At 42.0% G+C, this 13,966-nt stretch overlaps 1 long non-coding RNA gene across 2 annotated transcripts in view; it reads right to left on the reverse strand.

Annotated features, from left to right (window-relative positions):
- The window catches only part of LOC311524865, a 134,869-nt gene that overhangs the window by 74,093 nt on the left and 46,810 nt on the right, over window positions 1–13,966 (reverse strand). For both annotated transcript variants that reach the window (XR_014712631.1, XR_014712632.1), the window contains exon 4: window positions 10,958–11,031. This is a non-coding gene — a long non-coding RNA (uncharacterized lncRNA). The remainder of the gene's footprint in view (window positions 1–10,957; window positions 11,032–13,966) is intronic.

The raw sequence follows: 13,966 nt of genomic DNA on the forward strand, positions 1-13,966 counted from the left end.
AGAACTGGACACAATTCTCCAGTTGAGGCTTAATCAGCATGGAGTAGAGTGGAAGAATTACTTCTTGTGTCATGCTCACAAGACTCCTGCTGATACATCCCAGAATGATGTTTGCTTTTTTTTGCAACAGTGTGCTACTGTTGACCCATATTTAGCTTGTGATCCACTATAACTCCCAGATCCCTTTCTGCAGTACTCCTTCCTAGGCAATCATTTCCCATTTTGTATGTGTGAAATTGGTTGTTCCTTCTTAAGTGGAGTACTTTGCATTTGTCCTTATTGAATTTCATCCTATTTACTTCTCCAGTTTATCTAGATCATTTTGAGTTTTAATCCTATACTCCAAAGCACTTGCAACCCCTTCCAGCTTGGTAGTGTCCACAAACTGTATACATTTACTCTCTATGCTATTATCTGAATCATTGATGAAGACATTGAACAGAACCAGGACCAATCCCTGCGGGACCCCACTAAATATGCTCCTCCAGGTTGATTGTGAACCACTGATAACTATTCTCTGGGAACTATTTTTCAACCAGTTATTACCCACCTTATAGTAGCTCCATCTAGGTTGCATTTCCCCAGTTTTTTTATGAGAAGGTCATGAGAGACAGTATCACAAGCTTACTAAAGTCAAGATATACCACATCTACGGCTTCCCCCCCATCCCTTTGTTACCCTGTCAAAGAAAGCTATTAGATTGGTCTGACATGATTTCTTCTTGACAAATCCATGTTGACTATCACTTATCACTAAGGCTACGATTTAGTCATTTTTAGTAAAAGTCATGGACAGGTCACAAGCAATAAACAAAAATTCACGGCCTGTGACCTGTCCATGACCTGTACTAAATACCCCTGAGTAAATCTGGGTGCTCTGGGAGGCTCCAGGGGCAGATCTGCTGCTCTGGACAGGGGGCTCTGGGGTGCCCACTGGTGCTGCGGGCTCCGTGGAACCTGCTGGTACTCGTGGCGGGGAGGCCTGGGGGCACCCGCTGGTGCTGGGGAGGGGCCTCAGGGGCACCCGCTGGTGTACATGCTGGTGCTCAGAGGGACTCTTGGGCGCCCACTGGTGCTGGGGGCTCTGGGGCACCTGCTGGTACTGGGGGAGGGCCTCCGGGACACCTGCTGGTTCTGGGGGAGACCTCTGGGGTGCCCACTGGTGCTGGGGGAGGCTCCAGGGCACCCACTAGTGCTCGGGGGGAAGGCTCCTGAATGCCCGCTGGTGCTCGGGGTGGGAGGGCAGCCTGGGACTACTGCTGCTGCTGCTAGCAAGGGGCAGCCCAGAACCTTCTCCGCCGCTGCTGGCAAGGGGTGGTCCGGGACTCCTGCAGCTGCTGCTGGAGGTGGAGGGGCAGCCAGGGACCGCTGCTGCGGCTCGGTGGGGGCAGTGCACATAGCCCCAGGGCCACCAGAGCTGCTTGGTCAGCTCTGGGGTCAGTCGCACCTGCTGGCTGCAGAAGTCAAAGAGGTCCCAGAAAGTCACATAATCTGTGACCTCCATGACAGACTTGCAGCCTTACTTATCACTTTATTATCTACTAGATATTTGAAAATTTATTTCTTGATTATTTGCTCCATTATCTTTCCAGGTTCAGATACTGGTCTGTAAATCCCTGGGTTGCCTTATTCCCCTTTTATAGATTGGCACTATATTTGCCCTCTTCCAGTACTCTGGAATCTCCCACATCTTCCATGAGTTTTTGAAGATAATCGCTAATGGCTCAGATATCTGCACAGTCAGCTACTTGAGTATTTGAGGATGTATTTCATCAGGCCCTTTTGACTTGAAGACCTCTAATGTATCTAAGTAATTTTTAACTTGTTCTTTCCTTATTTTAGGCTCAAATCCTACCTCATTTTCACTGGCGCTCACTATGTTAGACGTGCAATTGCTACTAGCCTTTTGGGTGAAAACTGAAACAAAAAAAGTCAAAGAGCGCTTCCGCCATTTCCACATTTTCTGTTATTGTCTTTGCTCCCTCATTGAGTAATGGGCCTGCCCCGTCCTTGGTCACCCTCTTGTTTCTAATGTGTCATTAAAACATGACATATCTACATTGTTTGTGTCTTCACACTTGTATCAGCTTTACTCCCAGGCTTCCTTTTATGGACCATATTGAAAGCAAACCCGTCCTTTGAGTTATATACTACATTATGAGAGAAGCATCAGTGTTAGCTCTCTACTTCTGCAGAAGCTCATTCCTATACCTACATGTAGTCCCACCCCACTTGGAAACTTCGCATGCTTTTAAAATACATCATGAATGTCAAATCTGTATCCTTTACTCCATCTACTAGCCGACTTCTATTCTCTGATTAAGCACATTTAAGCAGAGATACCAAAGGAAATTTTTCAAGGATTGAAATAAAAATCATGGGATAGGTGCAGAACTGAGGCTTGCTCAAGGTGTTATATCATGTAAGGCCAGCTGTGCTGGAGCAGCCCAACCATCTGTCACTGATCAAAATCCTGCACTACTATTTAATTCTGGTACACAAGCCATGTGTGTGTTTTCTAAAACCTGTGAAAAATCTTATGCTTATTGTATTAGGAAATGATGTACTGCTTTCCATTTGAAAACACGAAAAGGTTTTAGTTCTAGGAAATCATTATACTTTGCACTTTCCCAGGTACTCAGCCAGTCTGCCTTTTTTATCTAGGGCTACATTTCCTCTTTATCATAAACAAAGAGAAATAGATGAGCTCAAGCCTCTAAATCCTCAGAATAGTAACCACATGTATGGAGTGCTTAACAACTGGCAGAGCACAGCTGGTGAACGGAGATGGAAAAGCAACAAGAGTGGTTGAGAAAACCCTTTAAGGTTAATTATCAAATCTTATGTGCACCCTAAAAACTGCATTGCAAAGAAATGATATTGGTGATGCATTACTGTAGCAGACATTCCTCCCTCTGAGGCTATGTCTATACCACAGCGGCTACAGTGACACTGTAGCACCATAATGTACACTGAGGGAAGGGCTTTTCTGTCAGTGTAGTTAATCCACCTTCCAAAAGGCAGTAGCCAGAAGAATTCTTCCATGGCCCTAGCTGTATCTAGTAGGGGGTTAGGTCAACCTAACTAGATCACACAGGACATCAAAAAAAAAATTTAACAGGTCAGTCTAATGTTTAGGTGTAGACCTGCCATCACTACTGGAAACAATACCCAAGGCAGGTCTCACTCTGCACTAGACCTGGTATCTTCTGGAAGAACAACAATATCTGAGTCCTCAACATTTGTGTCTATTAAAGATCTCGTTGGATTTTTTTTTCCAAGAATAGGGATATTACACTTCGGTGTCCTGACCACCAATCTGGGCATTTATATCCTGACTTCCTTACTTCCTCTCGTGGTTTCAGTTGGATATGGTATTCTTCTTTACTTCCCACCTGAACTGTTGTGTAGTTTTTCTATAAAGCTAAACTGCAACACCTCTAGAAGTGGCTGCATTTCATGGATGCTGTTGGTGAAATAATTCATATATATATATATAGGCCAGGATCCTGCAAAATGTAATGCAGAAGCAGACATTTGCACCTGCACTGAAATCAATGGAACTCCACATAGGCACAAGTGTCTGTCCAAGCAGAGCCCTGGCAGGATCAGAGCTATGGTTTGTAAAATGATAAGGGTGCCTTTGGGATGGACAGTGTTGTACAAATGTAAGAATGAAAGATACCACTCCAGATAGGATTCTATTTTCCAAGTGTAAGAACTTCCACACTATATGGCCCTGCCTATATTAGGGGCATTTTTCAAAAATTGACCACAGATGTTAACACTGGGCCTCCAGATGCCAATGCAGGGTAAGATGACACGGTCCTTAAAATTGTGATAGCTAGGGCTCCCTGTCTGTGATCAGATCCCTGTGTTGTTAACACTGTTGGAACTGAACCACTGTTACAAATGGTGGGAACTTTGTTTAACACTGTCCTAGTGTAGACGGCACCTATGTTTTCAGCAACAAAACCTGCCTGTATGCGAGCCAAACTCTCCTAAGAGTTAGTGATTAACTTTTTAGCGCAAGCTCAGTCAGTGTTTTCTGGATTTATATTTCTTCTTTACCAGTATGGGAATCTGACCATAAATTTTAAGGGTATTATTGCTTCTATTGTGAGAGCAATGCTGAAGAACCAGGGGCTGTTGTTAGAGGGTGTATGACACTCAAATCCTCTGTGGAATAAACACAGAGGGGGACACATAAACACTGACCAGAGGGTTACACTTCAATAACCAAAAAAACTTTTCTTACACTTCAAACATGGCATGGACTTTATTCCTCCCTTAAGAGTGGTGCTTGGAGATTTTAAAATAAATATTGATTAAAAATAAAGTTATGCACATCTGAAGATGGTGTATGCTCTACTCTATTAACTTTTTAACAATGCACTGAGAAGCAATGCTTGGATGTAGACGTACACAAGCAATGCTCAGATATAGGCATACAGAAGCAAAGCTATATCTGGAGCATCACACATTTGAAATAAACACAGCTGGACTTAATTTCAAGGATTATACATTCAAATAAATGCATAAACACTCCTATATTAGTGTGAGAACATTCAAATAAAAAGCACACTCAGAGCATTTGTTTGAATGTGCAACTGTTTGATAATTCCAACAAATGTACTCAGTGGGTCAAATTTTGTACTCAGAGATATGTCAGTTCATCTCCCACGGAAACCAGTGGTGCTAATCTGCTTCTTTTCGAGACAGGCTCAAGTGAAAACATAGAATCACTGGACTGAAAGGGACCTCAAGAGGTGATCTAGTCCAGTCCCCTCCATTCATGGCAGGACAAAGTATTATCTAGACCAGTGGTTCTCAAAGCCAGTCCACCGCTTGTTCAGGGAAAGCCCCTGGCAGGCCGGACCGGTTTGTTTACCTGCCGCATCCGCAGGCCAATCACGGCTCCCACTGGCCACGGTTCGCCGCTCCAGGCCAACGGGGGCTGCGGGAAGCGGCGTGGGCCAAGGGACATGCTGGCCGCCCTTCCCGCAGCCCCCATTGGCCTGGAGCAGCGAACCGCAGCCAGTGGGAGCCGCGATCGGCCAAACCTGCTGACAAGGCAGGTAAACAAACCGGTCCAGCCTGCCAGGGCCTTTCTCTGAACAAGCGGTGGACTGGCTTTCTCCAGGTTGTCCAGAACATTTTGAATTTTAATCCTATCCTCCAAAGCACTTGCAACCCCTCCCAGCTTGGTGTAATCCACAAACCTTATAAGAGTAATCTCTCTACCATTATCTAAATCAGGGTGGGCAAACTTTTGGCCCGAGGGCCACATCTGGGTGGGGAAATTGCATGCAGGGCCATGAATATAGGGCTAGGGCTGGGGCAGAGGGTTGGGGTGCGGGGTGCAGGAGGGGTTTGGAGTGCAGGCTCCAGCCCGGCACCGCTTACCTCAAGCGGCTCCAGGGTGCCAGTGGCACAAAGCGGGGCTCAGGCAGGCTCCCTGCCTGCGTGCCCTGGCCCCGCGCCACTCCCTGAAGCAGCACCGTGTCCCTGTGGCTCCCAGGCGCAGAGGGCTCCGCGCTCTGCCTTCACCTGCGGGTACCTCCCCTGAAGCTCCCATTGGCTGAAGTTCCCCATTCTCGGCCAATGGGAGCTGCGGGGGGCGGTGCCTGCAGGCGAGGGCAGCACGCAGAGCCCTCTGCACCCCCTCTCCCAGGGGCCACAGGGATATGGTGCTGGCCGCTTCTGAGAGCCTGCCTTAGCCCCATGGTGCCACGGGTGGTGGCAATCCCTCGGGCCGGATCCAAAGCCCTGATGGGCTGCATCCAGCCTGCAGGCCGTAGTTTGCCCACCCTGATCTAAAACATTGATGAAGATATTGAACAGAACAGGACCCAGAACTGATACCTGCCAGACCCCACCTGTTACGCCGTCTAGCATGACTGTGAACCACTGATAAATACTCTCTGGGAACAGTTTTCCAACCAGTTGTGCACCCACGTTATAGTAGCTCCATCTAGGTTGAATTTCCCTAGATTGTTTATGAGAAGGTCATGAGAGACAGTATCAAAAGCCTTACTAAAGTCAAGATATACCAGGTCTACCACTTCCCCCCATCCATGAAGCTTGCTGTCAAAGAAAGCTTTCAGGTTGGTTTGACAGAGTTTGTTCTTGACAAATCCATGCTGACTGTTACTTATCACCTTATTATCTTCTAGATGTTTGCAAATTGATTGCTTAATTATTTGCTCCATTATCTTTCCGGGTACAGAAATTAAGCTGACTGATCTGTAATTCCCCAGGTTGTCCTTATTTCCCTTTTTATAGATTGGCACTATATTTGCCCTTTTCCAGTTGTCTGGAACAGATCTGAATTTTGAACAAGGGAATGTTCTCAGTAGTTTGGATCTACGGTTTTCATTTTGCCCATCATAAAGATGGGCTCATTTGCAAAATCCAGATCAAGGTTTAACTATGGAACACTCCCAAAGCTCCAGCGTGTTCTGATCCAGGGTTTAGTTTGACCTACCTCTAGTTCACTTGTGTTAGAGTTTCCACATTATATGCAATCAGATCTGTCTCTATTAAAAGCAAGAAAATCAAACACAAACGTACCACATTAGAGCAACAGGACTGCTGAGATTTAAGTCAGGATGTTCAGAGGTAGGTAAATACTGGAGCACCAGTTAATGGGAAGAGAATTCAGAGCCTCTCTGCAAAAGAGCGGTTTCAGAGTAGCAGCCATGTTAGTCTGCATCCGCAAAAAGAAAATGAGTTCTTGTGGCACCTTAGAGACTAACAAATACTCCTTTTCTTTCTGCAAAAGAGGTTTCAGCATGGAAATGGCAAAGCTATAAAAGGTGAAGGGTAAAAGAGAGGGACACGATGTGATCAACAGATGGGGAGGCCTCATTAGCCATACCTTTGTAAATTCAGTCCTGTGAGAAACATCCAAATAGTAAAAGTGAGAGGTGAGAAGGTGTGAAGACACCCGACCATTTCACCTCAAACTCTTCTCTCTTTTTGAGACACTGATGAAAAACTAGGGAATAATTAAAATGAGGTGGAGGAAAACAAGATTTTGGTTCTATAATACGTCTGTATCAGGTGATCCAGAAGGCAAAAGGTCAGTTTGAGGAACTACAAGGAATTGTTCAAATCAGTCAGAGGAGTTTAGCACCAAAAGATACAATGCAAATGGCAATTTAGGCAACTATCCAGGAGTACTTGATACCTGTTCTTTAAAAACTTGCAAAAAGCCTGGAGATTTTGTATTGTGCTGCTAGCAAACTGCTTTGATAATGTGTATTTGGACTGGCAGATCTCTGTTTTGCTGTCTATTTAGAATTGACTCGTGTTTTGCAGTTGGACACTTTAAAGATGATAATAAATGAATGAAGTGCACTTTTGTGTCACATCTCAAGTTGGTTTGGGATATTTCTTGCCTGCTTTTAAGTTTCTTTGAATGGTCAATCTCCAGACAACTTATTCTTTTGATTTTCAGGTTCAAAACAGCCCAAGAGTACCACTTGGTGACTACTAGTCTTGATTATTATTTTTCCCAAGCCCCTGCCAGGTATCCCCTCCCCCCGACTTTTCATTTCTTTTCCACTCCCTTCCCTTGAATTTCCATAGCACCCTATTATTACTCTAGTCTTCCCATAGATGTTCATGCTGAGCCTTTTCTATACAACTACACAATCACAAGAAAAAAAAATCTGCTGCCAACATTTGGTCCCTTGAGGCTGCTAAGTTCCTAAAAGTCAGCAGAACACCACCATTTACAGACCACTAGATGCTAGTGAATATGTGTGCACTAGAACATATTTACATTCCCGTACAAATAGTATGTGATTATTCCTATAGTGATGGTTTACACAGCCATATAGCAACTGGTACCTGTATTAATAGTTCAAATCTATTGTTGTAGCAACTGTTGGGAAAAATAAACATACAGTCTTAATTCCACCTCTTGCCAGTTCAGAATCAAATATGTTATAAAAACTGCTTCAAAAATCATCCCTTGTTGAAGGGCTTTTGCTAGATACATATTTAGGAGGTGAAGTCTCTTGGGTGTGTTAATCAGTCCAGGACCCATTAAATTCCAGGTTTATTGCCTATTTTCTGAATCCAGTGGTGCTGGAACAATTTTTATAGTGGAATCCTGAGGGCCATTGACCAGACTGCAAATCCTGTATATGATGGAAACCACTTCAAGCCAGGGGTGCTGCCGCACCCCCCGCATTCCCAATTCCAGCACGTATATATGAACCTATATCTTAGAACTATTACCAGACTGCTTCTGGCTCTTCCAAAGAATTACCAGTCCCTTACCTTGCTTCTGCCAACTCTTTTTCATTTCCATCTCCTCGAAGGACTTGCCAGTTCCTTTCCTTCCTTCTACCCTTGGCCTTAATGATTTCCTGGAACTGGAGATTTAGCTCCGCCAGGCCAATCCTTTTCTTAGTCCTCTCTCTCCAAAAGATCCTCACTCCCCATACCTGAGTTGCTCATAAAATCATTTGTAGCTTTCTCACATGCCACCAAACAGCCAACAAATGCTCACAACTTTTAGTCACTACCCAGCTACAGCTGGAGTCAAACCTGTGACTTGGCTCAGGACATTAATAATGGAATATAGTGACTATATAAAAACAACAAGGAGTCCGGCGGCACCTTAAAGACTAACAGATTTATTGGGAATATGCTTTTGTGGGTAAAAAAGAGAGGAAACAGACTGACAGAGCGAGAAGAGTACCCAGAAGTCACTTACTATAAGACAGGCCCAACAAGGAAAACAACAGAACACCACTGGCCATCACATACAGCCCTCAGCTAAAACCTCCTGAATACTGTTAGAAGCCTACAACTTTCCCTCTCCTGCAATTGACACCTCGTCATCAATAATTGAGAGTGGATTACATCCACCCTGATTGAATTGGCCCTGTCAACACTGGTTCTCCACTTGTGAGGTAACTCCCTTCTCTTCATGTGTCAGTATAATGCCTGCATCTGTAATTTTCACTCCATGCATCTGAAGAAGTGGGTTTTTTACCCATGAAAGCTTATGCCCAAATAAATCTGTTAGTCTTTAAGGTGCCACCAGACTCCTTGTTGTTTTTCTGGATACAGACTAACATGGCTACCCTTCATACTTCACAGGCTATATAGGCTTCACCCTTAAGCACTCCACCCACATTTTTTCAGGCTCCAGGCAAGGCAATTACCTAATTATTATGAGCTACACAGGACTAAACATTTCAAGTATGTAAGTCTCTGCCTCTCAACCTCTTGTTTGGATTTAGATTTTAAAGTGTTAGTTTACTCTGGCTGGCTGGCTAAATCCTCATACAAGCACCCATTAACGGACGTAAGCATGTCTTTAAATACTTTCTTGAATTGGGACCCTGGTGAAGGCCGTGCTGTAGGTCTGGGTGGCCTTCTTTGTGGTTGTCCCTCTTTTTGGAATGCAGGATACCAGACAAAGTAGTCACTGCAACATGTTTTAAGAGTGCCATGGGTGAAGGGACTTCCTAAACCTGCATAAACTGTGTATTCCGTAGACCTGCAACCTTCCCCAGATTTAATTCCTTCCGCAATTTCTACACCAGGAAGATAGCATTTTGGAGGAAGAAGTTTTTATGACATACCAGTAATAAAAGATGGCATCTTTGGGGCAGGGACTGCCTTTTTATTATTTGTTTGTAGAGTGCCTACCAGCAGGTTCGTGGCCCATTAATGGGACTCTTAAATGCTACAAAAATACATATAATAAGTAATCAAAATAAGACAATGACGACCTTGCACGTTCACTCATGCAAGCAGTCCCATTGACTTCGGTAGCCTGCTCATGTGACTAACAGTTTGCAGGATCAGGTTATATATTTAATACAAAATACTGTCTTCCTTCTAACAGTATTCAAACTTGTGCATACACTGCTGTGCTGCAAAGGAATAATAGTGCTCTCTCTCTCTCTCTCTGTTCCCTCCTCAACCCTAATGTGCAGCAGAATAAAGAAGGTATCTGCTAAGTGGGGCAGGATGTCTGAATAGTTTCTTCCTACAGTATTTCACTACCATTCCCATCCCATCCCTATGACTAGTTGCTTCCTTCAGCACTACCATGTTATTTCCATTATGACATAAACTGATGAGGCAAAGGGAAAAGACCTATAATCACAGAGCAGCCCAGTGATAGCCCAGCTAATAACATGAAATAAAAAGTCCTCTGTTTCCTTGCTCTTGTAGGAGAAAATGATTAACCACAAGCCCAGAACTCATCATTCAACACTCCATCTTTTTTAAAAAATAAGGTACCACATGATGACTGAAGAAGAACAATTTTGACTAAGCAAAGGCGATTGTTCCATTTTCTGTATTACACAACCTGTAATTTTTAAGCTTGACTTTGTACATATACTTGTAAAGTAGTCAGATCAGACAAAAGCAGAGGAACGCGAAGGTAACTGAAAATAGACCAACTTCTCAGCAAGCAGTAACAGCCATCATGTTACAAACAGCATGTATTGTTTACGTTTTGCATATGGTCTATCCCCAGTAGGATCAAACTTCAACCCATTGCATTTTCTATTCACCAAGAAGTGCACTTGTGATGCCAATGAGGAGAGAGCATTATTTTCTGTTGTTTATTTGCCATAAAATTCTGCCAAAAACATTTATTTCCTTGGTATTTAGTGTTTTTTTCCACAAAACTGATAGAAAAATATTGCAGTAAAGTAAAAGAAAGTCTTCCTTATCAACTTCTTGCTCTTCCAAGACAAATAATAAGTAATAATAATTCATTTACTTTTGCTCAGCCAGCACCACTGTTTTTGCTATAAGTAAAAAGAAGCATTTACCAATGAAATTGCTTTCTACTTGATGAAAACAAAGATCTAAAACTGGCTGCCTCTTGAAATAAAAAACACTGAAAAATGACAAAGAAATAAAACCTTTTACTCTCCTAATTTACTGTTATTTCTATAAAGAGAAACATTTACCTTTAATATGTTATTGTCTGTTCAATCTTGGGTACGAGAAAAGCCCTTGTAGGAATGAGGGAAAGTTTAAATGTCTAAACAAACAGAAAAATGATTATGATGGCTATGGAACTGAAGGTAGTTCAAGTAAAATTCTGCTTTTTTAGTCTCTGTGATCATACAACTAGGAAAATTCTCTGTTATCCTTTATTAAAGCCTATAAATGACCAATGAAAACAAGAGCCTAGCTAAATCTGAAGAATGAAACACTAGCAGTTATTAACATCCTTTTCAGTAGGAAGAACCCATTGTGAAAACCATACATCATTCACACCATAAAATCTACACTACAAAATGTTAAACTGTGAAGAACCTAACCCAGCAGAAATACAGCAAATGCACTGTAAATGGAAACAATATACCACAGCTCCTCCCATACCCAGTAAAAACATTGCACATTAAAGGTTTAATCCTGCAACATGCCAATTGTCCTCAAGTAACATAAGTGTCTATGGAAGCTGAGGGCACTCAGCACCTACAGGACTACATCCTGAAAAAGTACTTTATGTGGGGATCTGTAGCATCAGCTGTAGTAGTGAAAACCATGCAATAGAATGTTTTACCATTAATTGTGCATTGATAATGTTTTTAAATTTTTAATTGCCATATTACAAAGAATGGTTAACTCACTTCACTTACAATTTGTGTCAAAGATTTTTCTAAGCTTTTAAAGAGCTGGAGAAGTTTTCATTCTGTGGTGGAATATCTTGAAGGACCTCATCCCAAGAAAAAGCTAGCACCCTCCCAGTAACCATCAAAGACATGAGATCTGGATTCAGTATGTCGGAGACCTAACAGGTCTTTCCTGTCTCTCATGTCTATGATTTTAAAAGTAAGGCAGAATTTCTGTGGGGTTTTTTTGTTTTTTTTTAACAAGGAGCATTGTCGAGCACAGTGGACAACTTTAGTATGTATAATATGAAATAGGACTTTTCTTTGAATTATTTCCCTACATCTTAAATATTTAATATTCCATCCCAGTTACATAAAGTTTTACCTTTTGGCATTCTCTGCAGTGCACTGTGTGTACACAGATTTCATGTTCTTTGTTGATGTTTTACAGAGGATTTATTTTTTTAAAAAAAGGTAAAGGAGAAGTCAATTTATTAGATAAAAAAGTGTATTATACTCTGAAATGGCTGCTTCCCACTATCCTGGGGGCCCACATTTCTTAGCAGCATTTTCATTTTTATCAGTGTTTCATCAGAGTGTAGCCCTGCACAAATGAATAGATATTGCATATCCTGGGGCTCACAAACAGTTGAGAAAAAGATCTACCATTATAGAAATATATAAATGATAGATTTTAATAAAAACTCTATATCATATGTATGTAGACTTTATATATACACTTGCATTACATACTGGTGTTATAGATGCATACATATTATACAACTCAAATCTGATAAAGAATTCATGTCCTGACTTATCCAGATCCTATGTGACCAGCTCAGGAGTGAGAATCGTTCAGGCATATACACACACAAAAATAGTAAGAGTGCAGTAGCAGATCACATTTATACATAAAGTGAAATTCACCCCGGACACAAAGCTAGCAAAAAGCCTATGCAACACCCATTTTGATGGCTTTTTGCACAGAGGAGAATTTCTCTCTTAAAATGAACTGCACATCAATTTGGAGGTAAATGTCGTCTCTTTATCTTTCTACCTGTCCAATTAAAGCAAGGCAAAGAAGGCAACTAATGTTAAATGTTTTTATGATGCTTTCCACACAGGATGCAACACTCCATCAGAACTCATAGAATTGTAGGGTTTAAGGCCAGAAGGGAGGGCCAGATCATCTAGTCTGATCTCTTATATATCATAGGCCACCAACACCATCCAGCACCTACACACCAAAACCAACAACTGAAATTAGACCAAAGTATTACAGCCCGCAGGAGACTAGACTACCATGTGTCCAAGACAGAGACTAGGAGGGACCAAGGTGAGCCAGTGCACTAGGAATGGAGGAAACTCTTCATCATATTTTGGCTAAGGGCATTGTACTTGACCCTTAGACAGCCTTTTGGTCCTTAGTAGTTCTTAATATACCAGCTGGAGGGTTGATAAATTTTCATACCTGGAAGTCTGGCTGCAAGAAGCCTCAACATTTTCCTTTATTGGAAGAAATATATTCAAGGCAACAGGACAGCAGAACTCATCTTGCAATGTGATATTCATTTTATAACTTGATAATGGTGGCTTTACTCACTACACTGTTCTTGGATACAGAATCATGTTTTGCTTGTTTCATTGAAAAACTATTTTGGGTCTCATAAGACTCTCCCACACTATCTTGCTCTCACCATCTCTCTGACAAAAGATGTAGCTTTTTATGACTTGTTTTTTGCTGCAAAAAGCCCCTATAGAAACCTCATGTATAATCTCTATTGGTTCCAAAAATAATTTTATATTTGGGAAACTATTTGACTACAATTTCTTTGTACTCTTGCTGCAATGGGGTAGATTAATGATGGTTTCATTTTCCATATTCTGTGTACTATCTTTCTAGGTTATTTCAAGTAAAGTATAAAAAACAGAGTCAAGCCCACAAGTACTAAATGAATAAGAGCTCTTAGCAGTGAGAAGAGTCATGACTTGGGGAAAAGCTGGTGCAGTGTGCCTAAAACCCAGAATAAGGGTATACTACTTGAAATGCCTCATGCACTATATTTCTATACATACCATCCAATGCGCCTCATAAAGCAAATTATGCATATAGATATGTTTATTTCCTATTCATAACCCAAACCTCCATTCACACCTAGGCACACACCTAGCCTGATACCACACTGACCTTGTGTTTCAATTATTGCAACTGTATGGTATATATGTTAGTGCCAACTTTTTGAGTGGCTTTCACTTTAAAAAGCCAGATTTGACCCTATACATATACTATAAAATGCTCTTTACAAAATATCTGATAAAAGACAAACTGTTATAAGAACAATACTTTGACCGCAAAAT

Source organism: Lepidochelys olivacea, assembly GCF_965140295.1.
Source record: "Lepidochelys olivacea isolate rLepOli2 genome assembly, chromosome: 8".
Lineage (NCBI taxonomy): Eukaryota > Metazoa > Chordata > Testudines > Cheloniidae > Lepidochelys > Lepidochelys olivacea.